At 51.6% G+C, this 25,933-nt stretch overlaps 1 long non-coding RNA gene across 1 annotated transcript in view; it reads left to right on the top strand.

The window, feature by feature from the left end:
* LOC135405723 (uncharacterized) overlaps positions 1-25,933 on the top strand; it is a 267,008-nt gene that overhangs the window by 120,540 nt on the left and 120,535 nt on the right. The gene's annotated exons all lie outside the window — the stretch shown is intronic.

The following is a 25,933-nucleotide window of genomic DNA, read 5'->3' on the forward strand; positions in this document are numbered from 1 at the left end:
TCAGTGCTCTGGCAGTCGGTGCCAGTCCTGCTGCAGGACTGTCCAGGGACTGCAGGCAGGGACAGCCACGGGCACTGCTGGCACAGAGCTGACCTCTGCAGCAGCACTGCCATCCTGCAGGGGCATCTCCTCAGGCCAGGGCCTCAAAGCTTCCATCTGCTTTCCACTTTGCTCTCCAGGATGTGCCCAACACAACGCCCTGCAGAGGAAAACAGCAGTGACCAGCACAAGGGTGGGAGTGCTCAGGGTGGGGGCACCCAGCAGTGCCCTGGCACAGCCAGCGCCGCTCCCAGCACTGGCCTCTCACCCCAGGCCATTGGGCTTGTTCTTCCCTCCAAGGAGGGACAGCAAATGACCAGCTCAGGAGTCCATGTTTGCACTGCATGCACAAGACATGCCCATGTGTCACGGCTTGGGGCTGGGGGGGTGGAAGGCTTAGACAAAGTTGATGGCAGAAGCCGTCTCGTTGAGCTACGAGGGGCAGAAAGGACCCACTCGCTTTCTAAATTCCTTCTCAGAGAGGAGCCTGGGGGTGGCTGGATCCAATCTTAAACTCAGAATTTGATTTTAATTGAGGAATTATAGAGGTGTGATTCAATCACTTTGTCCTGCAGGTTGTAGTGATAGCAAATCAGAAATATTTCTATAAAATGAATTGTTTATTATGACAAATGAACAGAAAATTGATCACACAATTGAATAGATAAAAGACCTTAAAGAGAATTATTTCCTGCACAGTACTAAAGCAAAAACCTCCTAGTACTATAGTGTACAATAGGACAGTGCAGTCTATCAAAGTAATTCTATTAAAGTATTAGATCAAAGCCAGCAAAAAGAAACAATCCTGAAGCAGAGATTGAGGTAACTCACCCCATAACAACAGGGGGTAGTTCTCTCTCTTTCACTTAACCCCTGGGCAGTGATCATGAAGAGCTGTCCCTGCTTCATGGGACAAGCTCCGTACACTTCAAAGAAGTCTGTGGAAGAATCTGCCACATGACAGTCGGACGGGGCTTTTATAGTTATCAAGGGTTTGACTGCCAGATGTATTTCAAGGCCAGGGAGCAGCTTATCTGTCAAATCCTGCTTCAGAAAGCAGGATGTGTGTTTGAAGTTTCAGGAACCATTTTCGGTTTAGCATAATTAAACATTAAAATCAGCACCTTGACACCAGCAGTAACTCACCACAGAGAGCTTGCATTGTTTGCATTCTGACCAGTTTTTAGGTATTATCCAAGCAGAGCATCCTGCCAGAAATGGCCCCTTGATTCCATGAGGTTCCAAAAACTCTCAGGGTTCCTTTGGTTCCATGAGGTCCCTCAGTGTCACAACGGACCCTTGGTTCCATGAAGTTCTGGAGTGTCACAATGGCCCTGATGATTTCATGAGTTTCCACTATCTCTCCAGGATTCCTTTGGTTCCATGAGGCCCTGCAGTGTCACAATGGCTCCTTGATTCCACGATGTTCCAAAATATCCCAGGGTTCCCTTGGCTCCAAGAGGCTCCCCAGTGTCCCACCGGCCCCTGGATTCCAGGAGGCCCTGCAGTGTCCCTGTGGCCACTCGGTTCCATGAGCTCCTGTTGTGGTTGAGCTCAATTTCCCCATCCCCTGCTGTGCTCAGATGCCGTGAGAACTGCAGAGAAGCGAGCTGAGAACACGGCGGGGCCTGGTCCTCTTTGGTGCCCGGGGCTGCCCCGAGAGGGAGTCCCCGGCCCTGCCCCCGGAGCCGCCGCGCCGTCCCCTGAGCGCCGCTGAGGCGGCAGCGCTGGAGCGGGGCCGTGTCTGCCCGGAGCCGCCGCTGCCACGAGGCTGCCGCCGCTGCCGCTTTTGGCCTGCGCTGCCCCGCAGCCGCCCGGGACCGGCTTCCCAACACTGCCGGCGCCTGCGAGCGGAGCCGGCGCTCCTGCAGCGCCTCGGAGTCGCTGCTCCGCCGCCACAGCGGCTGCCGCCGGCGTCTGTGCCCGGAGCCGCCGCTCCCACGGGGCTGCCGCACTCACCGCCGGGGTTGCCGCTCGCGCAGCCGCCGCTCTGCCCCGGCTGCACCGGGACCCGGCACCGCCTCGGGCCTGCGCTGCCGCCTCAGCGGCCACAGGGACACAGGGATGGGGGACCTTTGCTCTGACACTGAGGGGGCCTGGCTTTGTTCTGCTGGGGTCTGGGCTTTAGGAAAATTGCTGTTCATTTTCATGCTCCACTGGAACAGCTCCGGAATTCCAAAGGTTTCCTAATCCAGGGGAGGGGTTTCTATGGCATCGGAGGTGCCGCCCCTCGGGACACATTGTCAATAAACCATCCAGCTGATTTGGATGGGTGTAAGAACTGGGGTATACAGGATAATGAGTCATCCCCTGAAAACCTTGGAATATTCCCTACCTGAATCAGAACCCAAATGGAACAGTTTGGATCCAATTCCTAAACAGTTTGGAAACTCCAGTCATTCCTGACACCAGGATGGAAATTCAGCAGATAACTAAAGCCAGTCCCCTTGGGATCCCACAACCAGCGGGGCTGAGGGAGGCCCTGGCAGCTCCCCAGCACCTCCCTCTCAGTGGGACACCTCTGGCAGCCTCTCCCAGCTCGGGAACCCTCCAGTTTGCAACACTCCAAAGACTGTCCCTGATGCCCAGGACAATTCTGATCCCCCTCCACAAACACTCCTCCAGTTGTGACCCTTGTGTGTTGGGAAACACAAAGGGATTTGTGGGAGTGTTTCCCTGACAACCAGGAGAATTTGGGAGAGGGACCTTTCCACAGCAAGCTCTTGATGTGTCCACACATCTCTGACTGGGTGTGGATCGACTGTGGTGGGAATGTTGTTCTTGTGAATCTATAATTCAGTCACTGTTAAAATTGTAGCACATGCTATTGAATCACCTGACAACTGTTCAATTGGTCAATGAATAAGTACTACTAATGTCTTTTGCCCCCTTGTCTTTGGATCCAATTTGTTTGTGCCCTGACCCTCTTGCATCCCAAGGCTCTGTGTAAATCATTCTCTTTCATCAAAAAATATATATTTTTCATGACTTTCACTTTAAAGTCATCTTTCTTAGCTAAACTACAAAACAACTCCAATTAGCTCTAGAAGTCTTGAAGACTTGAAGATAATTAAAGGAATGAAAATAATTTGGTTTTCAGTGTTTTAATGGGTCCCACAGTGTGTTTGGAGTTGCATCAGCTGTCAGTCCAAGATGTGCCATGTCAGAACTGCTGAGGTTGGGGGGTGAGGAGCAAGGTTGATCATCCAGAGTCAGTCGGGATCTCCTGAGGAGACACTCAGCATCAAGATCACTTGGAGAACACCTCTATCACCTCTCCTCTGAACTAAAAAATAGCCATAATTGAATTAAAACAAAAAAATTACAAACTTTGAAGACTTGTTTTGAAATTGCCTTGAAGACAATTAAAGGAAGACAAAGAGATCCTGAGGGATTTCTGGAATTTAATGAGCCCCACGGTGTGTTTGCAGCCCAGCCCATGATCCTGAGGTGCTGAGAGAAGATTGAAGCAGCTGCTGAAGAAGTTAGAAGCCAAACTGCAAGTGCCTTGAAGCATTGCTGGGCCCCACTGAGGGCAGGCACTGACAAAGCCTCCTCAGGGACTCCTTGGAGCAGCTCCTTGGAGGCCAGGAGTGCAGGCAGACAAAGGCTCTGGGCAGGCCCCTGCAATGCTGAGCAAAGCCTGCCTTGGTTTTGTGGAGCACAAAGGCCAAGGCCTGAGCCCCAGGCCCTGGCCCAGCAGATCCTGTCCCTCCCGGCTGGCTCAGGGCTGTTTGGGGGGCACTGGGATGGGAGGGGGAGGAACAACCAAGGCCCAAAACTGGGCAACCCCTGCCAGGCTCCTGAGGGAGGGGCGAGGCAGAAACCAAGGGCAGAACCTGCCAGGAAAGTTGCTTGTGGTGGCCTGAGTGGCAGAGGCAGCTGCCAGAGGCAAGGGGACAAAGGCCTGGGTGCCTTTGGGCCTTGCAGCCCTGCCAGAGCCCTTGGCCATCTCTCCTGCAGGCTGTCCTGCCCTGGCCCTGCTGCTGCTCTGGCCTTGCAGGCTGCACACACCCCTCCTGCTTTCCCACCCCCTCCCAGCAGCATTTCTAGACCCTCCCTGATGTCTCTGCACCAGCTCTGGCTGTTGCCATGTGCACTTGGCCTTCTTAACTTGGATCCTGAGCCCCTGTCCCACAGGACATCCCTGCCAGAGCCCAGGCCCTTCTCCTGGGGGTCACTGCAGAGCTGAGCAGATCCAGGTCACCTCCCATTCCTCTGCCAACCCCCTGGGCCTGCTCTGGGCTCTCCAGGTCCTTGCCCTGCTCCCAAGGGCTGTGGGGGTGCTTAATGTTCAGGGCTTGGGGTTTAGAGCTCAGAGTTGGGATTAGGCAAAACTTTGGGAGGTTTGTTGTTCTGCTGGCAGTTCAAGATTAGGGGAAGAGCTTCTTGGGCTGGATCAGGATTAAAGCTTGGCTTTTCATACTGGTAATAAAGGTTTGGGAATGGGGTGGGCACTGGAGTACAAATAAGAGTCTGGAGTTCTGGGATTGGGCTTTTTCTGGCTTGGAATTAGGGCAGTGGATTCCTTTCCATGGGAGGGGCAGCACTTTTAGGTAGTGTTGGGGCTTCAGGTTACAAAGAGAGTAAAGGCCTACCAGGAGTGTTTGCACAGTCAGTGTTTCAGCACCCTTAGCATTACCTGAACCTGGTTTTACCTCATCAAAATCCTTCCTCTCTGTTGATCAAGCCCCTCTTTCCTTCCCCAGTTTTCCTTCCCTTTTGTCCCAGTTCCTCCCAACCTCCTCAGAACTTTCATCAGGATGGGCTCAGCTTTGTGATAACACGGTGCAACCTCATGGAATCAAGGAGCCACTGTGAAACTGCAGAACCTCATGGAATTATGGGGCCATTGTGACGTTGGGGAAACCCTTGGAATCAAGAGGCCACTGGGACACTTCCACCCCACAGGACTGTGCTCAGAGAGCACTCAGGCCATACAGGGAGAAAGGGGCTCAGGAGGACAGTGTGGAAGTGGCAAGAGAGCAGCTCTGGAAAGACCAAGCACTGCTGCTCCCTGGCAGTGCTGCTGGGCTGGGATTATTGTCCCCTTGCCGTTTGCAAATACACCCTGTCCTGCAGTGTGCTGTCCTTTAGGAACATCTGAGAAGAAGGATCTTGGACAAAGATGGCACTGCAGGGTCCTTTATTTTGTTTAAATACTCAGCCAGCACAATTCACCATTTATACATGTCTGAGTCAAATTCAAAGGCAGATGCATAATAATATTTCATTGCACAGAAAATTATTGCCAGATGAACCTGATGACCTCCAGGAAAAACCTGAGCAGGAGGGCTGGGCCATTAAGGAGTCCCATTCTGAATGCTATGCACAAGAAAACAGGCACATAATTGCTCCTGAAAAGCATCCAGTCACATTTTCCTCAGGGCATCCTTTAGCTCCTGGTTCCTCAGGCTGTAGATGAAGGGGTTCAGTGCTGGAGGCACCACTGAGTACAGAACTGACAGACCCAGATCCAGGGATAGGGAGGAGATGGAGGGGGTCTTGATGTTTGAAAACACGCCAGTGCTGATAAACAGGGAGAGCACGGCCAGATGAGGGAGGCACATGGAAAAGACTTTGTGCCGTCCCTGCTGAGAGGGGATCCTCAGCACAGCCCTGAAGATCTGCACATAGGAGAAAACTATGAAAATGAAACAACCAAATATTAAACAGGCACTAACCACAATAAGCCAAATTTCCCTGAGGTAGCCCGAGTGTGAGCAGGAGAGCTTGAGGATGTGTGGGATTTCACAGAAGAACTGGCCCAGGGCATTGCCCTGGCACAGGGGCAGGGAAAATGTATTGGCTGTGTGCAGCAGAGCACTGAGAAACCCAGTGGCCCAGGCAGCTGCTGCCATGTGGGCACAAGCTCTGCTGCCCAGGATGGTCCTGTAGTGCAGGGGTTTGCAGATGGCAACGTAGCGGTCGTAGCACATGATGGTGAGGAGGGAAAACTCTGCTGACATGAAGAAATAAAAGAAAAAGGCCTGTGCAGCACATCCTGTGTAGGAGATGGTTGTGGTGTTCTGGAGGGAATTGTGCATGGCTTTGGGGACAGTGGTGCAGATGCAGCCCAGGTCTGTGAGGGAGAGGTTGAGCAGGAAGAAGCCCATGGGGGTGTGCAGGTGGTGGTCACAGGCTACGGCGCTGAGGATGAGGCCGTTGGCCAGGAGGGCAGCCAGGGAGATGGCCAGGAAGAGCCAGAAGTGCAGGAGCTGCAGCTCCCTCCTGTCTGCGAATGCCAGGAGGAGGAACTGGGGCATGGAGCTGCTGTTGGACATTTGCTGCCTCTGGGTGTTTGTTTCCAACACAGGAGAAGAAGACAGTAAGAGGCCAGTTAGCATGGACTTATCTAAACAAAGTCAAAGCTGTATTCTACAGATACTCCCCAGGGCACACACAGACAGCCTTTTGATTTCCTAGGAGATCTTCCTTCAGCTCCAGTGCTGGGTCCCTACTCAACAGCATTTTCACTGTTTTAGCATCACTGTGCTTCTGTACAGGGGTTTCACATAACAAGGAGATGTTAAGGGACAGGTTTCCAACCTGGAGGGAAATTCACAGCTTGGAAGGAAACCTCAGGGAGACAGCCAAGTGTCCTTATGATAGCATTTGATTTAAGCAGACTCAGCTCCTTCCCCAGCACCACAGGCTGCACTGGTAGGGGTCATATTCCGTTTGCAGGTGCAAAAAGGACATCTCAGACTAGTCCTGATGGGTCTAGTAGAGGTGATGCTGTTGCTGCCCACAGGCAGAGCAGTGGCTGAAAGCACATTAGGAAGCTCAGACAGACCTACTGAGCACTCACAGTTCAGATGTCTCGGGGACCTGTCAAAATTAATACTTTCTTAATGATTTATTCCTCCCATTCCTCAAGAGTAGGAAACTGGAAACACAATCTCAGGAAATTTCTTTAACCTTATAAAGATCTTCATCTTGGAAATATTCTGAGAGGGAGCTGAAGATCTGAGAATGTCCTCCTCCTCTGCACTCCAGATACTCTCAGAGTTGCACTTGCAGAATCTGTAGTTGGTGGGCAGTGCCAGCTTTCCCAGATGCCTCCAAAAGCTGCAGTCCCATTGCCCTGCATGAACAGACTTCCTGTGCCAAGATCTGTTAAAAATTCTCCCCCAGTGAGGTCTCAGCATCATTCTACGTCTAACAGCCTTTAACTTCTCTCTGTCTCATTCTCCTGCCCTTGGTGCTGCAGGCAGTGCCCTCAGCCCTGCTGGGCTGTGCAGAGGAGCTGCTCACCAGCAGAGCTGTCTCTTTGAAGCTCTTCTTGCTTGCCAGGAGCTCCCTGTGTGCCAGGAGCCCAGCCCAGCTCAGCAGCACAGCAACAGCCCCAGGCATTTCATGACCCTCAGGGGGGTTTGGTGTTGTTTACATGAGACTCAGTCCCTGAGAGGAAGTTCAAACAACTTTTCAAGAAGTCAAAGTGAGATTGAAACACTAAAGTTTCTTGTAGTGCTAATGAGTCTCACTGAGGGACACAACTGAGAAGGTGTCCCCAGGTTCCAGTTAGAGCAGAAAACTGCAGACAGTGATGACAAGGATGGACAAGCAAGGGAAAGGTGGCTCTGATGCTGAGGAAAACTGGACTTGTTTCCTTAATCCAGAGGACCAAGCCCTGACCCGCAGCTCTTGGGAAGGCAGATCCTGTCCCTGCCTCATTCCTCAGGGCTCTTCCTGGGCCACTGGGATGTGGGATGTGCAATGCCAAGGGCAGGACCATGGGGTGGCACCTGCCAGGCTGCTGAGCAGGGACAAGGAGGCCCCGAGGCCCCAGGGCTGCAAGGGGCACTCCCCTCCTCCTGGCATCAGGGGCACAGACAGCAGCCCTGGCCAAAGGCCTGCAGAAGGTGGCTCTGTCAGGGCCTTTCAGCTTCTCCCCCTCCCTGTCTCCTCTCCAGCCCAGGCTGTCCTACGGTGTCCATGCCCTGCCCCTTTCCCTGCAGGCTGTCGTCATCCCCCCGGCTGCCCCACCTGGCTGGCACCTTCCTGCACTGACATCTCTGCGTCCTCCCTGGCTCTTCCTGCACACACAAAGCCTTGGGCTCATCCAGACTCCTTCTTTGTGACATATTGCACCACAACAGTGACCTTGGAGGGAAATTTCTGACTTCTTGTCACCAGTCTAGGCCACCCCAGCTGCCCTTGGTGGCACTAGTTGTTTTTTAGGCTGTTTTCTGACAGGAAGAAAAGCTCCACCAGCTCTGACACCCCCCTTCCAGACCTCTCAGGCTACTCCTCTACTGTCCTCAATCTTCACACCACTGACCCCTGAGTCCTCAGCCTCTATATATGGGTCATGTGCTTGAGGCCCCAAATTCCTTCCTGGGAGATCTCTGGGACCTCTCCAAGGTTTTGGGAGATGACAATAGAGTGCTCTTATCCCAGGAAACACAGAGGGACCCTTTTTTCCAAGGGTTGTCTTGGCAGAATGAGGCACAATCTCTTTAAACTTTCTGGCACAAGGGAGCTCTGAGCTCTGGGTACAGAGGGAGGTCCAAGTGCCAACCACTGGAGTGGGAGCTACAAATCCTCAGGGCTTGTGTTCTTTGGAGGGCCAGACACTGGTGAGAGTGGTGTGTGTGTGCCCATGGAATGACTTGAAGGGCACAATGAACTGTCTCAAAACACTGTCAAAGCAGGAAAATCCCATAAGGCACCACAACACATAAGGACTGGTGGCAAACAGGAAGGCCTTTAATTCCAAGGCCTAAAGGGAGGTGAAGCTTTGGAAGTAGCCCCCAGGACAGAATTGCACTGTGCAGACTGGGGGAAAGAGCAGACAGCCCCAACAGGAAGCCAGGGTTGGTAAGGCAGGTCTGGGGAACCCATCCAGACAAAGATTCCCACCTGCAGACTGGAAGCACACCGGGCAAACTCCCACCATGATGAGCTGTGGGAAAGGAAGCAAGTCCTTGTAGATGTGCCAGCCCAAGCTGTGGGAACAGCATCTACCCCCTAAATACCCGGGGCTTGGGCTGTATAAAAGTGATAGCCCAGAAGCACAACTTGGGGACCCTCCACCGAGCAGAGCAGGGTGAAGAAGGAACGGCAGGAGCCTCAGGGATCTACATGGTGTGATACATTTACTTCATCTCTGTCTCTCTCTCACTGGCTTCCCACCACCCTCTTCTTCTCTCTCCTTCCATTTCTTTCTCTCTCTCTCCCTCCTATTTACTGTTAAATCAAAGGCCATGTTGACTTTGGCACATGGTCTCCTTTGCAGCTGAATTTGGGCAGAGGTGCCTCTTAGTAATGGGAACCTGACAGTATCCATGAGGTTTTACAGTGTCGGAATGACCAACTGATTCCATGAGGTTCCACAGAGTCGCAGGGTCCATTTGGCTTCATAAGGCTCTGTAATGTGATAATGAACCTTTGATTCCATGAGTTTGCAAAATGTCTCAGGACTCCTTTGGTTCTAGGAGACCCCACATATCACAGTGGCCCCTTGGTTCCATGAGATTCCACAGTGTCCCAGGAATCCTTTGGTTCCATGAGCCCTGCAGTGTCACAATGGCCCCTTGATTCCATGAGGTTCCACAGTGTCTCAAGCTTCCTTTGGTTCTGTGAGGCCCTACAGTGTCACAGTGGCCTAGTAATTCCATTTGGTTCCACAGTGTCACAATTGGCCCTTGATTCCATGAGGGTTCCACAATGTCCCAGGGTTCCTTTGGTTCCATGAGGACCTGCAGTGTCACAGTGGCCCCTTGATTCCATCATTCCACAGTGTCCCAGGGTCCATTTAGCTCTATAAGGCTCTTCAGGGTGACAGTGGTCCCTTGATTCCACAAGGTCCTGAAATGTCTCAGGGTTCCTTTGGTTCCACGAGGCCCCACATGTCACAAAGGCCCCTTGACTCCATCAGGTTCCACAGTGTCACAATGGTCACTTAGGTTCAATAATACCCTGCAGCATAAGAATGTCTCCTTGATTCCATGAGGTTCCACAGTGCCAATATGGGCCCTTGATTTCTTGAGGTCCACAGTGTCCCGGGGTCTCTTTGTGTCCATGACGCTCTGCAGTGTCACAGTGGCCCCTTGATTCCATGAGGTTCTGAAAAGTCTCAGGGTTCCTTTGGTTCCATGAGGCCCTGCAGTGTCACAGTGGCTTTTGAGTCCCCGAGGTTCCTCAGTGTCACAGTGGCCCCTGATTCTATGAGGTCCCAAAATGTCTCAGGGCTCCCTTGGTTTCATGAAGCCCTTCATGGCACAATGAACCCTTGGTTCAATGAAGTTCCACAGTGTCCCAGGGTTCCTTTGGCTCCAGAAGGCCCTACAGTGTCACAATGGCCCCTTTACTCCAGGAGGTTCCACAGTGTCCTTGCTGGAACACACAGGGCTGTAATGTTGTCACCCCTGCAGAGCTGCCTCCAGCTCTGGGCTCCAGCACAGGAAGAACATGGACCTGTTGGAGCGAGTGCAGAGGGGAGCAGCAAGGGGATCAGAGAGATGGAGCAGCTCTGCTGTGAGGAAAGGTTGAGAGAATTGGCATTGTTGAGGCTGGAGAAGAGAAGGCTTTGGGGTGACCTAATTGTGGCCTTGCAGTGCCTGAAGGGAGCCAACCAGAAAGATGGGGAGAGACTATTTACAAGGGCCTGGAGTGACAGGACAAGGGGAATGGCTTCACACTGAGAAAGGGAAGGGTTAGATGGGATATTAGGAAGAATTTCTGGACTGTGATGGTAGTGAGATCCTGGCACAGATTGCTCAGAGAAGTTCTGGCTGCCCCATCCCTGGAAGTGTTCAAGACCAGGTTGGATGGGGCTCTGAGCTCTGAGTCTAGTGGAAGGTGTCCCTGTCCACGGCGGGGGGTTGGACTGAGATGCTCTTTAAGGTCCCTTCCAACCCAAACCATTCCATGATTGTGTGACTGGTGGGGGATGTGGTGGTTGGAGCTGACAGGCACAGAGACCCCAAAATGATGGAGTTTTCCATTCCAGGTGGAGGAAGGAGGGGGCAGCAGGTCTGACATTCCAGCTGCCATACCATTCTATCACCAATACTGCAGGGAAATGTAATATCCCACTAAAGCAGAAGGGAAAGAAGAAAACTGAGCATCAGCAGCTATTCCTAAGCAAGATTAGGGATTTAGCTCCATCTAACTGAGGGGTTCTTGAGGAGGTTTTGATGGGTCGAGGGGGGGATTTCGGGGGTTTTTAGTGGATTATAGGGGGTCCCCTAAAGCCCAGCAGTGGTGTTCAAGGGGTCCCCCAGCCCCCAGGGGAGGGGTCCTAGGGATGCCCTCCAAAATCCAGGGGGGGAGATGTGCCACATCTGGGTAAGGGGATCCCAGTGCCCCCAGTATATCCCAGTGACCTCCCAGTTACCCTCAGTATGGCCCAGTAACCCCCTCAGTGACCATCCAGTGTGTCCCAGTGACCTCCCACTGCCCCCCAGTATGGCCCAGTGATCCTGCAGTGAGCACCCAATAACCCCCAGTATGGCCCAGTAACCTGCCAGTATCCCCCCCGTTGTCTGGGTATCCCCCAGTAACTCCCCAGTTCAATGCCAGTGCCCCCCAGTGTGCCCTGGTTCCCCCCCAGTCCCTCCCAGTGTCCCTCACTAACCCCCCAGTCCTCCCAATGCTCTCTGGTTCCCCCCAGTGTGTCCCAGTATCCCCCAGTAATCATCCAGTCCCCCACAAAGCCCCCCAACTGTCCCCAGATGCCCTTGGCCTTTCTATGGGAGGGGGAGCATTTTTGGGGTCAGAGGATCCAGAGAAGAGCAGCGAGGCTGGGGAAGGGAGTGGAGCACAAGTGGTGTGAGGAGAGGCTGAGGGAGCTGGGGGTGTTGAGGCTGGAGAAGAGGAGGCTCAGGGGAGACCTCCTGACTGTCTGCAAGTCCCTGCCAGGAGGTTGTAGCCAGGTGGGGGTGGGGCTGTTCTGCCAGGAAGCAGCAGTAGGACAAGAGGGCTGGGTCTTGAGCTGTGCCAGGGGAGGTTTAGGTTGGATATTGGGAAGGAATTTTTTGCTGAGAGAGTAATCAGGGCTTGGAATGGGCTGGGCAGGGAGGGGGTGGAGTCAGCGTCCCTGGAGGTGTTGAAGGTGAGAGTGGATGTGGCCTCAGTGCCATGGTCTGGGAAGCACGGCGGGGTTGGATCCAGGGTTGGACTTGATGATCTCAGAGGTCTTTTCCAACCCGGCTGATTCTGTGATTCTCTGATTGCCATTCCTATGGCAGCACATGCTTGAGGCTCTATCCCCAGGGGGATAGAGATGTCTGTCCATATCTATCTCCAAGGTTAGTGTGTAAATGTGTGGTGTTAGCAAAGCAGGCTGAGTTGTGGGCTGGTTGTAGAAGGAGAAAGAAGCCCAGAGGCCAGTGCAAGCAGGCAGCCCTCAGCTTGCACCTGATGTCCCCTCCCTGCAGGTTCCCAACCTTGAGCCCAGGCCCTGAGGTGAGGCTGAGAAGAGGCGCGGAGGTGAGCCCAGAGCTGTCCCTGAGGTGAGGCTGAGAATAAGTGCAAGGCAGAGGTGCTGCTGAGGAAGGAGAGCCCTGTGGTGGGAAAGACCTGAAGCTGTGAATGCCCATCTCTGAGAAGGGTCTGTGTCCATCCCCTGTGTGCCAGGTGAGCTGGGGCTTTGCTGCAGAGCTGCGGGTGCTGATTTGAGCGTCTCCAAGTGCTGAGATGGTGGGCACCCAGGAACACAAACTGTGCCTGGCCACGGAGCCTGCAAGGAGGAGCAGAGACAGCGGTGGCAGTGTGGGGGTCCAGGTTGTCCCTGTGCCTTCCCCTGCAGGCCCTGGCTGTCCCTGCTGGGCCCTGTCCATCCCCATCAGGTCCCTGCCCGTCCCCCCCGGGCTGAGCTCCCCCCAGGAAGTGCCGTGGAGCTGAAGCTGCTGCCATCCCCCCCCTGCAGCCGCTGCCCCAGCCAAGGGAGCAGCAAAGGCAGGGCCAGGAGCAGAGGCAGCAGCAGGGGAGCCCTGGGGGGGCCGGGAAGCTCTTGTGTGGGTCAGGAAAGAGGCGCTGGGCACGAGGCCGGGGCTGTGCTGAGCAGGCCCAGCCCTCACATCCCCCCAGCCAACGCCTGTGGGGCTGTTGGGTTTCCTTGGGCACAGCCGGCCCTTGTGCAGGGCTGTGCCCTTGGGGCCTCTTCGGGGTGGGCAGGAGGTATTTTTTGGGGGTGCCCGGCTGGGTTGGCAGCAGAGTCCCGGCGGTGGGCAGGGGGATGTGGGTCCCCCCTCTGAGGTGGGGGTTGGTGTTGCTGGGTCAGGCCCCGCCGGCTCCATTGTCAACCCGGTGCCGGCGGGGGGGACACAGCGGGTTTGGGGCCCCCCGGGAGTGCCGGGTGTGGGTGTGGAGCCCGGGAGCTGCCGAGTGTGGAGGGCGGAGCAGGGAGATGGCGGAGCTGGGGGACCCCCGGCAGCCTGGAGGGGGGAGCACGGAGAGGGAGGAGCCCCGGGAGCCTGAAAGGGGGGACGGAGAAGGGGAAGCCTGGACAGTGGGGACCCCTGGGATCCCTGGCACAACGAAGTGCAGAACCTGGAGAGGGGGAATGTCTGGGAACGCAGCACCCCGAAGGCGAGGGTCAGAGGAGAAGGAACCCTTAGGGCCCCCAACACTCTTAGCATTTCTAAGTGGGACCCCCAGCATCCCAGACAAGGGAGACCCTCCGAACCCCAGAGGGGAGAGACCAGAGAGGGAGAACTTTTGGGAGAGATTTTTTTGCCTAATCTTCATATTTTGGAGTATTTTTTAGCTGAATTTCAACTTTTTACAGTTTGAGGGGCTAAGGGTCTTCTTGCAATTTGTGAGGGATTTTTGTGTGAATCTCGGTGGTTTGGGTTTTTCTGGGCTGAATCTTGGTGTTTGGGAGGTTTTTATGGACACAGGATGCCCGGTGAGTTCTAGAGATGGACTTGGGCAGGAGGAACCCCCAAGCCAACGCACTCAGCCCTTGTTTTCCCCCCCATCAGGATTTGTCCTTCCCAAAGCTTGGGCGGATGGAGGAGGAGGCTGCGAGGAAGAGGAAGATGCCTTGGGCCCCCCAGGCAGGTGAGGAGGAAGTCAGTGTCCCTTTGGGCGGGTGTTGTGCTGGCTCTGTCAGCCCAGCATGGCCCCGGCTGCAGGACAACCCCGCTGGCGCCGCCGTCCTGCCGGGGCCGGAGTTGGGGGGATGTCCTTGGCCTTCCCTGTGGGCCGGAGGCAAATCCCCTCCCTGTCCTTCTTGCTTCCTGCCCCAGGCCCCGAGCTGAGGACGGAGAGCCCGGAGGACAAATCCCCCCGTGAGACCCTGGTGGGAGAGGCCGTTTTGAAGGGCTCCTCGGTGCAGGAAGGCAGCGGGGAGGAAAAGGGCCGGAGATCCCCCCGCAGGAGGGGCTCCAAAGCCATCCCAGGGTGCTCTGAGGAGGAAAGAGCCAGCCTGTGCCGGGAAGGCAGACAGAGCTTGAGAGGGAGCTCTGACCTGGTGGTCTCTGAGCAGCCTCCCAGCAGGGAGAAGCCCTTCAGGTGCTTCGAATGTGGGAAGAGCTTCAGCTGGAGGTCCCACCTGCTCCGCCACCTGCACATCCACACTGGGGAACGGCCCTACAAGTGCTTGGAATGTGGGAAGAAGTTTCAGCGCAGCTCACATCTTCTCCTGCACCAGCGGATGCACACGGATGAGAGGCCCTTCCGCTGCACCGACTGCGGGAAGGGCTTCAAGCGGAACTCCCACCTCATCAGGCACCAGCGCATCCACAGCGGGGAGAGGCCCTACAAGTGTGGGGAGTGTGGGAAGAGCTTCACCCAGAGCTCTGCCTTGACCAAACACCAATGGACCCACCAGTAAGAGAAGCCCTACCAGTGCCCCGACTGCGGGAAGAGCTTCGACTGCTGCTTCCACCCCGAATGAACACCTTTCCAGGGGCAGCTTCTTCCATAAGAACCCTTTTTGGGGGGTGTGTGGAGATTCCTGCCTTGGCTGGGGACCCTCCAAGGTCACTGCTGGAGGTTGAGAGCAGAGATCTCCACCCGAGTGTTTGTCTGGGGAAGTTCCATCCATCTCTAATTAAGAATTATTGCTTTTGTTTCAGCTTGAATAGAATTGCTTCAACAATTGCTTTAGTGTAGAGCACTGTCCTGTCTTATCCTGTACTCCTGGTAGTTTTAGTGTTTCTATTGTGCAGTAAATAATTCTGATGAAGATCTTTTGTCTGATCATTTGTAACCCTAAATAAATTCATTTCTCTCAATAGATCTGATTTGCCATTATTAAAACCTGGAGGACAAAAGTGATTCTGTCACATTTCTGTAGTTCCTCTAAACTAAAACTGTTGTCATGATCCAAGGCTGAGATTGGATCCAGCAGCCCCCAGCACCCCACAGTAAGCTGGGAGCTCAGGAGGGCCACCACCCGTTGCCAACTCCCCTGTGCCCAAAGACCCCCATGGGACCGTCAGACCCTCCAGACAACCCTCCCTTTCCCACCCTTCTCCCTGTTCCTTCCATATTCCCATTGTCCCCTCAATCCCCCATTTCCCCCCTGAACACTTTTGGGGTCCCAACCCCCACTTTTTGCCCTCTCTCCTGTGGGCACTGAAGGAGAAAATGAGGCTGCACACACAGAGTTCCATTCCGGGACTTGTCCCCCCATCTTTCCGGCGTCCCCCTTTCATTGGGGTTCCTTTGGAAACAGCACCTGGGGTTTGTCTTTTAGTCCACTGGAATTCCCAGCATGGCCCCAAAGCAGTGCCCTGATCCCACACATTCCCCTCCCCTCTTGTGCTGGCTGTGTTCAGCCACCAGAGAAAAACACAGGCTGCCATGCAGAGCGTTCCAAGTGGTTTCCACTTTGGCAAACAGCACTCTCTGGATGGAAAACACCAGTCAAGGCCAAAACACTCCTTTTGGATCCTGATTAACTGAGAGTTGCAGCTCCTGCCTTAACTTGTTCCCATAAAAATTCTCAGGGTTCCTTTGGTTCAAGGAGGCCCCACATGTCCCAATGGCCCCTTGATTCCTTGGGGTTCCACAGTCTCCAAAGGTTCCTTTAGGTCCATGAGGCCCTGCAGTCCCAAAATGCCCTTTGGATTCTTGAAGATTTCCCATTGTCCCAGGGTCCCTTGTGCTTCAGAAGGAGCTGCAGTGGGACAGTGGCCCCTTGGTTCTGTGAGCTCTGCAGTGTTCCAGGAATCCTTGGGTTCCAGGAGAGCCTGCAGTTTCACAAGGAGCACTTGAATGCAGGAGGTTCTGCAGGGTCCCAATGGCCCCTGGATTCTGGGAGGTTCAGAAATATCTCAGACCTGAGAAAACTGGGATTGTTCAGGCTGGAGAAGGCTTTGGGCTGACCTAATTGTGGTTTTCCAGTGCCTGAAGGGAGCCAACCAGAAAGATGGAGAGAGTTTGGACAAGGGCCTGGAGTGACAGGACAAAGGGCAGTGGCTTCACATGGATAGAGGGAAGGGTTGGAGGAAATAGTAGGAAGGAATTCTTTTCTATGAGGATGTTGAGATGCTCTTGAAGGCCCCTCCCAAGCCAAAGCATTCCATGATTGTGGGACTGGTGGGTGAGGTGGTGGTCGGAGCCGTCTGGGGCACAGGGACCCAAAATGAGGGAGTTTTCCATTGTGGGGGAAGGAAGGAGGGGCAGCAGAACTGACCCCTTGGACACCTGGCAGGCAGGCTTTGGCTGGAAGCTGGTGATGGGGAGCTGAGTGAAGTCCCCACAATGCAGGAGGAAATGGTCAGTGACCTGCTCTGCCAATGAGACCCCCCCAAGTGCCTGGGCCCACATGGGATGCAGCCAAGAGTCCTGAGGGAGCTGGAGAAAGAGCTGGCCAAGCCACTCTCACTCATTCCCCAGCAGTGCTGCACAACTGCACAAGTCCCATCTGACTGGCAACAAGCACATGGGATGCCCATGCACAGGAAGGGCCAAAAGGACCATCTGGGCAACTCCTGGCCTGTCCCATTGACCTCAGGACCAGGGAAGTCCATGCAGCAGATCCTCCTCAGTGCCATCCCATGGCAGGGGCAGGACAACCAGGGGATCAGGCCCAGCCAGCGTGGGGTTGGGAAAGGCAGGTCCTGCCTGACCAACCTCATCTCCTTCTCTGACAAAGGACCCGCTCAGCAGCTGAGAGAAAGGCTGGGGATGTGTCTCTGTGGAATTCCAGAAAGCCTTTGGCACCATCTCCCCCAGCATCTCCTGCACAAACTGGCTGCTCACGGCTTGCCTGGGGAACTGTTTGCTGGGTGACAAAGTGTCTGATGGCCCAGGGAGTGGTGGGGAATGGAAGGAAATCCAGGTGGGGCCAATCACTAGTGGGGTTCTCAAGGGCTCAGGGTTGGGGCTGCTCCTGTTTAACATCGTTCTGGGTGATCTGGGCCAGGGGATCGAGTGCCCCCTCAGGAAAGTCCTGGACAACACCATGTTGAGTGTGAGTGTGGATGTGCTGGAGGGCAGGAAGGCTCTGCAGAGGGATCTGGACAGGCTGGATCAATAAGGCCACGTGTCAGGGCCTGCCCTTGAGTCCCATCAAGCCCCTGGAATGCCCCAGGCTGGGGGCAGAGGGGCTGGAGAGCTGCTCAGCAGGAAAGGACTTGGGGGTGCTGCTTGACAGCAGCTGGATATGAGGCAGAGTGTGCCCAGGGGGGCAAGAAGGCCAAGGGCATCGTGGCCTTTGTGGAGAAGAGTGTGGCCAGCAGGAGCAGAGAACTGATTGCCCCTCTGTGCTGGGCACTGGGGAGGCCCCACCTGGAGTGCTGTGTCCAGTTCTGGCCCCTCAGTGCCAAAAGGCCCTTGAGGGGCTGGAGCGTGTCCAGAGAAGGGAACAGAGCTGGGGAAGGCTCTGGAAAACATGTCTGCTGAGGGACGGCTGAGGGAACTGGGCTTGTTGAGTGTGGAGAAGGGGAGGCTCAGGGGGGACCTCATTGCTCTCTGCAACGACCTGAAAGGAGGTTTTAGTGGGTGTGGGGGTCGGTCTCTTCTGCAAAGCCTTTAGTGACAGGAAGAGAGGAAACGGCCTAAAGTTGCATCAGGTGAGGCTTAGATTAGATATTCAAAAACCCTTTTTCCACTGAGAGAGTGTTCAGGCATTGGAACAAGTAGCCCAGGGAGGTGGTGCAGTCTCTGGAAGTGTTCAGGTGTGTGGTGGGTTGACCTTGGCTGGACACCAGGTGCCCTCCCAGCTGCTCTATCACTCTCCTTCCCAACAGGACATGGGAGAGAGTAAGGTGGGAAAAACAAAATAGTGGGTTGGGATAAGGCAGTTTATTTAAAGCAAAAAGCAGAACAAAGCTTGTGCACACAGAAGCCAAAGACAGCAGGGTTTGTTCTCTGCTTCCCATGAGCAGCCATGGTCGGCCACTCCCGAGGAGCAGGGCTTGGGTCCGCGGGACGGTTCCTCAGCAGGCAGCCATCAGACAATGAATGCCCCCCTCCTGCTCCCTGCCTCAGCTTTTAGAGCTGAGCTGACCTCCCATGGTCTGCAATGTCCCTTGGGTCAGTTGGGCTCAGCTGGCCTACTTGGGTCCCCTGCCAGGCTCTTGCCCTCAGCTAAGGAAGGAATGTCCCAGTGTTGGTGCTGTGCTCAGCAGTGGCCAAAACACTGGGGTGTTCTCAACCCCCTTCCAGCTGCCAATGCCAAGCCCAGCCCTGGGAGGGCTGCTGTGGGGAACTGAACTGCAGCTCAGCCACACCCAACCCAAATATCTCTGGCACATATTCTATAGAATCCATCCTTAGGTGTTGTATGATAGATCCGTAAGATATTACACATAATAAGCAATAATAAGGCAAGTGTCCTCCTTAGGGACACCCCCCCCCAACCTACTCGCTGGGTTTGTTCCCTGGGGGTCTCTGCAGCAGCAAGCACAGCCCCACACTGACTGCTCTGGGGTGTGCAGGCATTTGTGGTTCTGCCTGTCTGACACACCCCCAGCCTTGGGATGGATCTGGATGTCACTGGATGTGATGTCACAGGGGAGCTGTGATATCATGGGGAGGTGTGATGTCACAGGGACGATGTGATGTCACAGGGGAGGATGTGATATCACAGGAGAGGTGTGATGTCATATGATGGATGTGAAGTCATAGAGATGTGATATCACAGAAAGGATGTGATGTCATATGATAGATGTGACATCATAGGGACGATGTGATTTCACAGGAAGGATGTGATGTCACAGAAAGAATGTGATGTCAGAGGGGAGGATGTGATGTCACAGAGATGTTACGATTTCACAGAAGAGGTGTAATGTCATATGATGGTTGTGACATCATAGGGGAAATGTGATGTCACAGTGGAGGTGTGATGTCAGAGGGGAGCTGTGATGTCACGGGGAAGATGTGATGTCATGGGGAGATGTGATGTCACATGAGAGCTGTGATGTCACAGGGGAGGATATGACGTCACAGGGATTATATGATATCACAGGAGAGATGTGATGTCATATGATGACTGTTATGTCATGAGGGAGATGTGATGACACAGGAAAGATGTGATGTCACAGGGGAGATGTGATGTCGCAGGAGAGCTGTGATGTCTCGGAGAGGATGTGATTTCACAGGGATGATATGATGTGATGTCATATGATGGATGTGATGTCATAGAGAATCCTTGATGTCACAACAAATATGTGATGTCACAGGGGAGCTGTGATGTCACATGGGAAGTGTGATGTCACAGAAATGGTATGATGTCATATGATGGATGTGTCACCATAGGGGAGATGTGAAGTCACAGGGCAGCTGTGATGTCACAGTCGAGCACGGGATGTTACAGGGATGATATCAGATCACAGGAGAGATGTGATGTCACAGGAAGGATGTGATGTCACAGGGCAGCTGTGATGTCATGGGGAGGTGACAACGGCCAAGAATGCACTCACATTGGGTCTCAGTTGCATTACGTTTGTTCCATCCGGCATTGCAGTGAATATTTCCTTAGAGTTGTTTACATTCCTCTGCAAGTTCAGAGCTGCAACTGCTCAAATTCAAGGCCTACCATCCAGTCGTTTCCCACAATTCCTCCTTTTTGTTTTTAAATTGAAAAATAAGGCTTGGGAGAAATTCTGACCAATCACTCGTTGAACACAAGATATCAAACAGGGGACACATAATAAAATACACAAAACTTCTTCTGCAAATGAAACTTCATTTAACTCAGGGTTATGTGTCTCTTATTTTTTTGTCTAAAGGTGCTTATGCATATGTGAGGTAATATAGTTTATACATTTGTGAGCAAAACCAGAATATATTAATAATCATATATTCACACATTCACATGCATACATTCACACAACTTTCATGCGTGATGGCCATCACTTCATGCTCTCACACAAACATATTTTTGAGTTGTATTTTACTATGTTTTCTGGTTGTGAGCTGAAAAATTATCGTTCTTGTGTTTTGCCCTCAGGTGAGTAAGATCTAATTATGTATTTCCTGCTTTTATGAAAGTATAACTTGGAAAACATAAACATATTTCTGCTTCACGTTCAGTTCAAAACCCAAATACATACAAACATTCTTACAGTATAAAGAGAAATATATACTCCTTCTATTTTTAAAGCAAAACACGCACTTTTCTATGCAAATGGGCTTTTGGACTTCAAAGAGAACTTGTCAGCAGTTACTACAAAAACTTCAAAAGTTCTACTTCTCCACCACGTTCATGTATGCATCTTAAAACAATTTTGGCTGTTTACATAAACAACTTCGAAAAACAGTTAGTAGGACCATCTCAATGAACCTGTGTTTCCTCACTCCCTCCCCTTCCTCTTTTTTTTTTTTTTTTTGTACTGAAATTAAACTGTTAGGTTAGTTGTTACATGAATAAAAAGCCTTGCTTTGTTGACTTTGAGCTTAGTGTCCTGTGTAAGGACAGGTTTTTATATAAGTTGCCTATGGCGTGCTGTATCTCAGGGGTCTGTCTTAACATCATCTTCTTTTTCACTGTTTCTGTCAAATGTTTTTGGAGGGTTGTCAGCTAGATTCAAAATACCAATTAATCTCAAGTTATACAAGATGGTTGTGTCAGGGACAAAGTTCCCGTCTATCAGCGCTTGCATCATCCAGTTAAGCACAAATACATTCCCCCCGCATGGTCTGTGGTTGGACCATGCCATTGTTGAACAAGTTAAGCAGTGTATTGATGAAAAACAAGGAAAACAACATAAAATAGCCACAACAAAGGACTCATAGTAAAAGCGTAGACAATAATCTCTTTGTAATCATATCCATCTTTAGTGAAGAGATCGGAATAGGTTCCAGCTGTTCCTGCACTATTGGGTCAGCCAGGGTCACTTGCATGCTATGCTGTGGCTGTAAGTAATCATAATCTCTTTGCAGTCAGCATACAGAGGGTCAGCATCCTACTTTTGAACGTAGACTTAGGCTCCAAGTTGGAACAGATGAATAGGAGTGCTCAATCTCACGGGTCCGGAGCACAGAATGAACCTGTAGAATTTCTGCAAAGTAGAGCCTGGACTATTAAACAATTTTCACAAAAGAATTTCAAATTTCAGAATTTTTGTAACTTGGCTGTATGAGAGGAATTTAGGTTCTATAGCACGAAGTGGTTGGCTGTCAGTTACTAATAAAAGGCTGTAGAGAATCATGTAGGACAAAGCAGGTAGTGCAATACAATCAGGCACCAGGCACTGTCACTGCTTGTGTTAAATGGTCAAGGCTTGTGTGCTGTGAAGAACCCAAGAGCATGAAGAGCATGAAGAAAAATATCCAGGGCATGATCAAAATTCACTCAACGAAGGCATTCAGTAAAGCAATGCACAAGTTAGACAAAACATTCAAACAACTTAAACCAACCACCATGCTATGAAGTTAGCAGTCTATTAGAAGATTGCAGGCATGATGCGAGCTGGGGCCTATGGGGGGACTAGACACTTTCTTTGCTTTTCAACACAGGGCCCTTCTTCCGTGAGGCCCAGCACCCCATGCACTGTTATTTATAATCTTGTGTGGACTCGTAAACTAAGAGGTTTCCTTCATATGTTGCAGTAGTTAGAGAGGAGAGAGAGAGATTCAAAACAATCCTTGCCACTTGCTATAAAACCACTGGGACAAAACATAAATAAACAACACCCATCTTCATGAAAGACAATAAAACATAATATCAATAACTATAGTATTGCCTGGTAATCTGACAGCAGTATTCAAACTATACAAGCAATCCACCCTTTCAAAGCCTTTCCAGTCTGGCTATGATACAGAAGTTTGAGTTTGTTTTTCAAATTTTAGCTAAATTCATAATACAAATTCAATTATATTATAACCCTCTATACTGGAGAAAAATGCAAGTTTTGACTCTAACTCTGATCCTCGCCCACCAGCAATACAACACCACATACAAAAAGAATAAGTCAAAACACATTGTTAGTGACAGACTTTCTTAACTCTGGAATAGTAGATTCAGGGATCTATTAGGGCAAGAGGCCTGCTATATAAGAAAGAAAAAAACAATGCATTTTGTTCTTCAAGATGCATGGCCTGCATTGAATGGCTAATGCATGGCTGTAGTTATTGTTCTGATTAATACAAAGATGACAAAAGCAATTAGAACAGTTTCTCTAATTTACTGTGTTCTGCATCATCTTCTCAGTCTCGGGCTTGGCTCACCAGAGCCACAGATTGGCTCCTCTTATTCATGAGAATTACTAATGATAGATTGAGAGTGAATACTTTTTGATTTGTGATATAACTAAACAAATAAGGATCACTTGAAGGCATATTAAAGGTATTGTTAGTCATATTAATTACAACATCGGGTGCATCTCAGGTCTTTTCAATACAGACTATACATTTTTTGCACTTGGGATCAAATTAAAGATTTAGTTTTGTTTTCTCTCTTTTTCCAAAATTACAATCAAGGATGGAGAAGGCCAGATTCCAGCTTGCAGCTGGTTCTTTAGATGTGATCTATATTATCTGTTTGTATTCTTAGGGTTTTTTTGTCTATGAAATTCTGGTAAGAGAACAAAATTCACAGCATAAGCAGCACAAAGGAGAGCAAATAACTAGTTGTAAGATCATGTAAAAATCAGCTGAGTAAACTTTTTAAACACAATTCTAAAGATGTGATCAGCATAATGCCAACCCAGGGTAAGGCCTCTGGCTTTAACCACTTGTATTCACAGCACCAGCTGTGGGGGTGCTTCAAGAAGACAGTTCCCCCACTCCTGCAGACTGAGGGTCTAGAGAAACCCTGAGCAGAGAACACACAGAACCTGACAGGGTCACTCCACTGTCACGGTCACTTCTCAGTTTATAACAGGGAGATAGAAAGATGTTTTATCTAAGAGTTAAGGAAATCCTCAGCCTGCTGGCTTTCCATTGATCTTATTTGCAAAGTTGTAGTTTTTAGGAAGCAGGGGGGTTCTACACCCCACCCCCAGCCCCGAGACACTGGTAATTTAAACTTTTTGAGTTCGGCCAGAGGAGGTTTAAGCCTCCCACTCGGTTCCTAGGCAACAAACTATCTCTATTGTGTGAGCTACTAACACCTGATCTCTTTCTCTGCTAAGGCAAAGGCCAAGTTTTGCAAGAGGGCTTTTTATCCTTTTTGTCAAAACCCTGTTTGTTTGGGGTTTTTTCTGAATACAAAGTTTTGGCAGAAGGTTTTTATAGGGGTACAATACAATCAAGAAGGCGTTTCACTAAAACTTTTGTACAAAGCCTCATTTCCCGGAAAAACTCCCTAAAACTGTCTGCATACTAGCTTGCAGTTAAACGCAATTCTTTGGTTTTAAGTTATCTCCAAGTGATTAGAAGGACTAAAGAGAGAGATTTTGCTTTCTTTTCTCAACCACTTACATGCTTGGTTTCCGCGGGGCAAATCCCCGGTCTCTCCCTAATTTCCAAATGGCAGGAGTTAAAGATGGAAACAAGAACTATGGAAAGGTGTGTACTTGTTTGTTTTAAATACTTATTCCCCAAGAGTAACAGAAAAGGGAAAGAAGACTCTTTTGTTTCTCTTTCTGACTGCAGCCTCTCCTGCCGTTCTTACTCACTCTCCCCCCCCCCTTCCCCGCGGGGCGGGGAGGAAGAGAGAAAAGGCTGGAGCTACTTTTCGTTTCTTTTCTTGCTGCCGCAGTCCCCGCCGAGCTCGCCGTCGCTCTGCTGTTCCCCGGGCCGCCCCGCACGCCGTGGAACTCCTGGGGACCCCCGCACAAGTCTGGCCGGCTCTGCAGAAGCAGCTCCCGGCGCTGCCGCCCGCTCCGCCGCCGCCTCTGTCGCTGGGGTCCCTCTGCCGCTCCGCCGCCTCCTGCCCTGGCTGCCGCCGCTGCCTTCCCCCGGCACGCCGGGCTCAGGCAGCAGTTGGAATAACCCTAAAGTGAATTTCTATGCTCTTGTGTTCACCTGAGACGCTCTAACGGGAGGAGAGTCTCCCGGACTCTCATCTCTGGGGTTTAACAGTGACTAACAAACTTATGGTCGCTTCTCCACGCACACACAGCCCCCAACACACACACACGCCAGCACGGTACCGTTAGCAACGCTGTGAGCTCACGGCGACATTGGACACAACGCAATTAACACGAGAGTTAACAGAGAGACGGGAAGGCAGTTCTCTAGCCTGCCTCTCCTGTCAACGAGAAGTGGCACTTTTTCGGGGTCGCTCTGTTCTTGTTTCCCTCTGGGGCTGCTCCGTTCCTGGTTTTTTCGTGCATTGCTGCTGCCAGGCTGTCCTCTCGCCGGCTCCCGGGCACTCCGGCCCTACCCGTGCGGCGCTGCCGGCTCTGCTCCGCCACGCCCTTAGGATTCTCCAGCAGCCGGAGTGGCTCTCTGGTGTTCGTCTGCGCCACAACTCCGCGCGGGGTGGCAGCGGCCACGATTGGAACTCGCCCTGTTCGATCGGTGCAGTGCACGCTGGGCAGCGATGTGCTGCCCCTTCCAGCAGGGCGACTGCATGGCCGAAAAGTCTCCTATCAGCGGCGAGGAGGGGTGGCCTTTCTCCTTTTACTGTCTCTGAGGGTGATTTGCTAGGTTTTTCTTTATTTTCTGGCTTGAAGGGTGGTGATTTTTTAGAAGGATGATCTTTTGAAGTTTTAAAGACAGTTCGCCACAGTTTCAGGATGCTGGCAGCTTGCTTAAGAGACTCAGTGGCTGCATTAAAAAGCACTCTCCCTGCAGAGTCCCAAATGTCTGTACCAAATGCTGACTGAGCATCTACCCCATTTCTTTTACACCAACTACATAAGGTGCAGAGCACACATTTCTGATATTTCACACTGTGCTTCTCTAGTATCTCTGTTAGCACTATGCCAACAGATTCCTCCTCCACGGATATCTGTGCTTCCATTATTTATTCCCCAATGGCTCACCTTCTTTCCAGGTGTCTGTAAGTCTTGACTTACTTTTTGGCTCTGAGGTCCACCAACAAATGCTCCATTGGGGTTCCATCGTCACTGCTCTGAGGTCCACAGTCACTGCTCTCAGATCCATGGCAATAAATCCCCTCCCTACTGCTCTATGGTCTGTGGCAAATCTTCTGCAATAAATCTTCTCTATCACCACTCTAAGGTCTGCGGTCTTTCCAAGGAATTCTCCTTGCAGTAAATCTTCTGTGCAATAAATCACGTCAGGGTTCATCAATTGACGACAGCCAAGAATGCACTCAGATAGCAGGGAAAGGCACACGGCTACTTTATTGCTCTCAAATGTTTCTTTTATACTCTTTGTATACTCATGTTACAACATAATTGGTTAAAAGTCTCAAACATAAAACACTGTAGGTACTTTCATTGGTGACACAGAAGACACTGTACATACTTTCATTGGTGACACAGAAGACAATGTAGGTACTTTCATTGGTGACACAGAAGACACTGTACATACTTTCATTGGTGACACTACACACATTTGGATTGGTGACCTTTGGTCTCAGTTGCATTACGTTTGTTCTGTCTGGCATTGCAGTAAATATTTCCTTAGA

The sequence above is a fragment of the Pseudopipra pipra genome, chromosome W, assembly GCF_036250125.1.
Source record: "Pseudopipra pipra isolate bDixPip1 chromosome W, bDixPip1.hap1, whole genome shotgun sequence".
In the NCBI taxonomy this organism is placed as follows: Eukaryota; Metazoa; Chordata; class Aves; order Passeriformes; family Pipridae; genus Pseudopipra; species Pseudopipra pipra.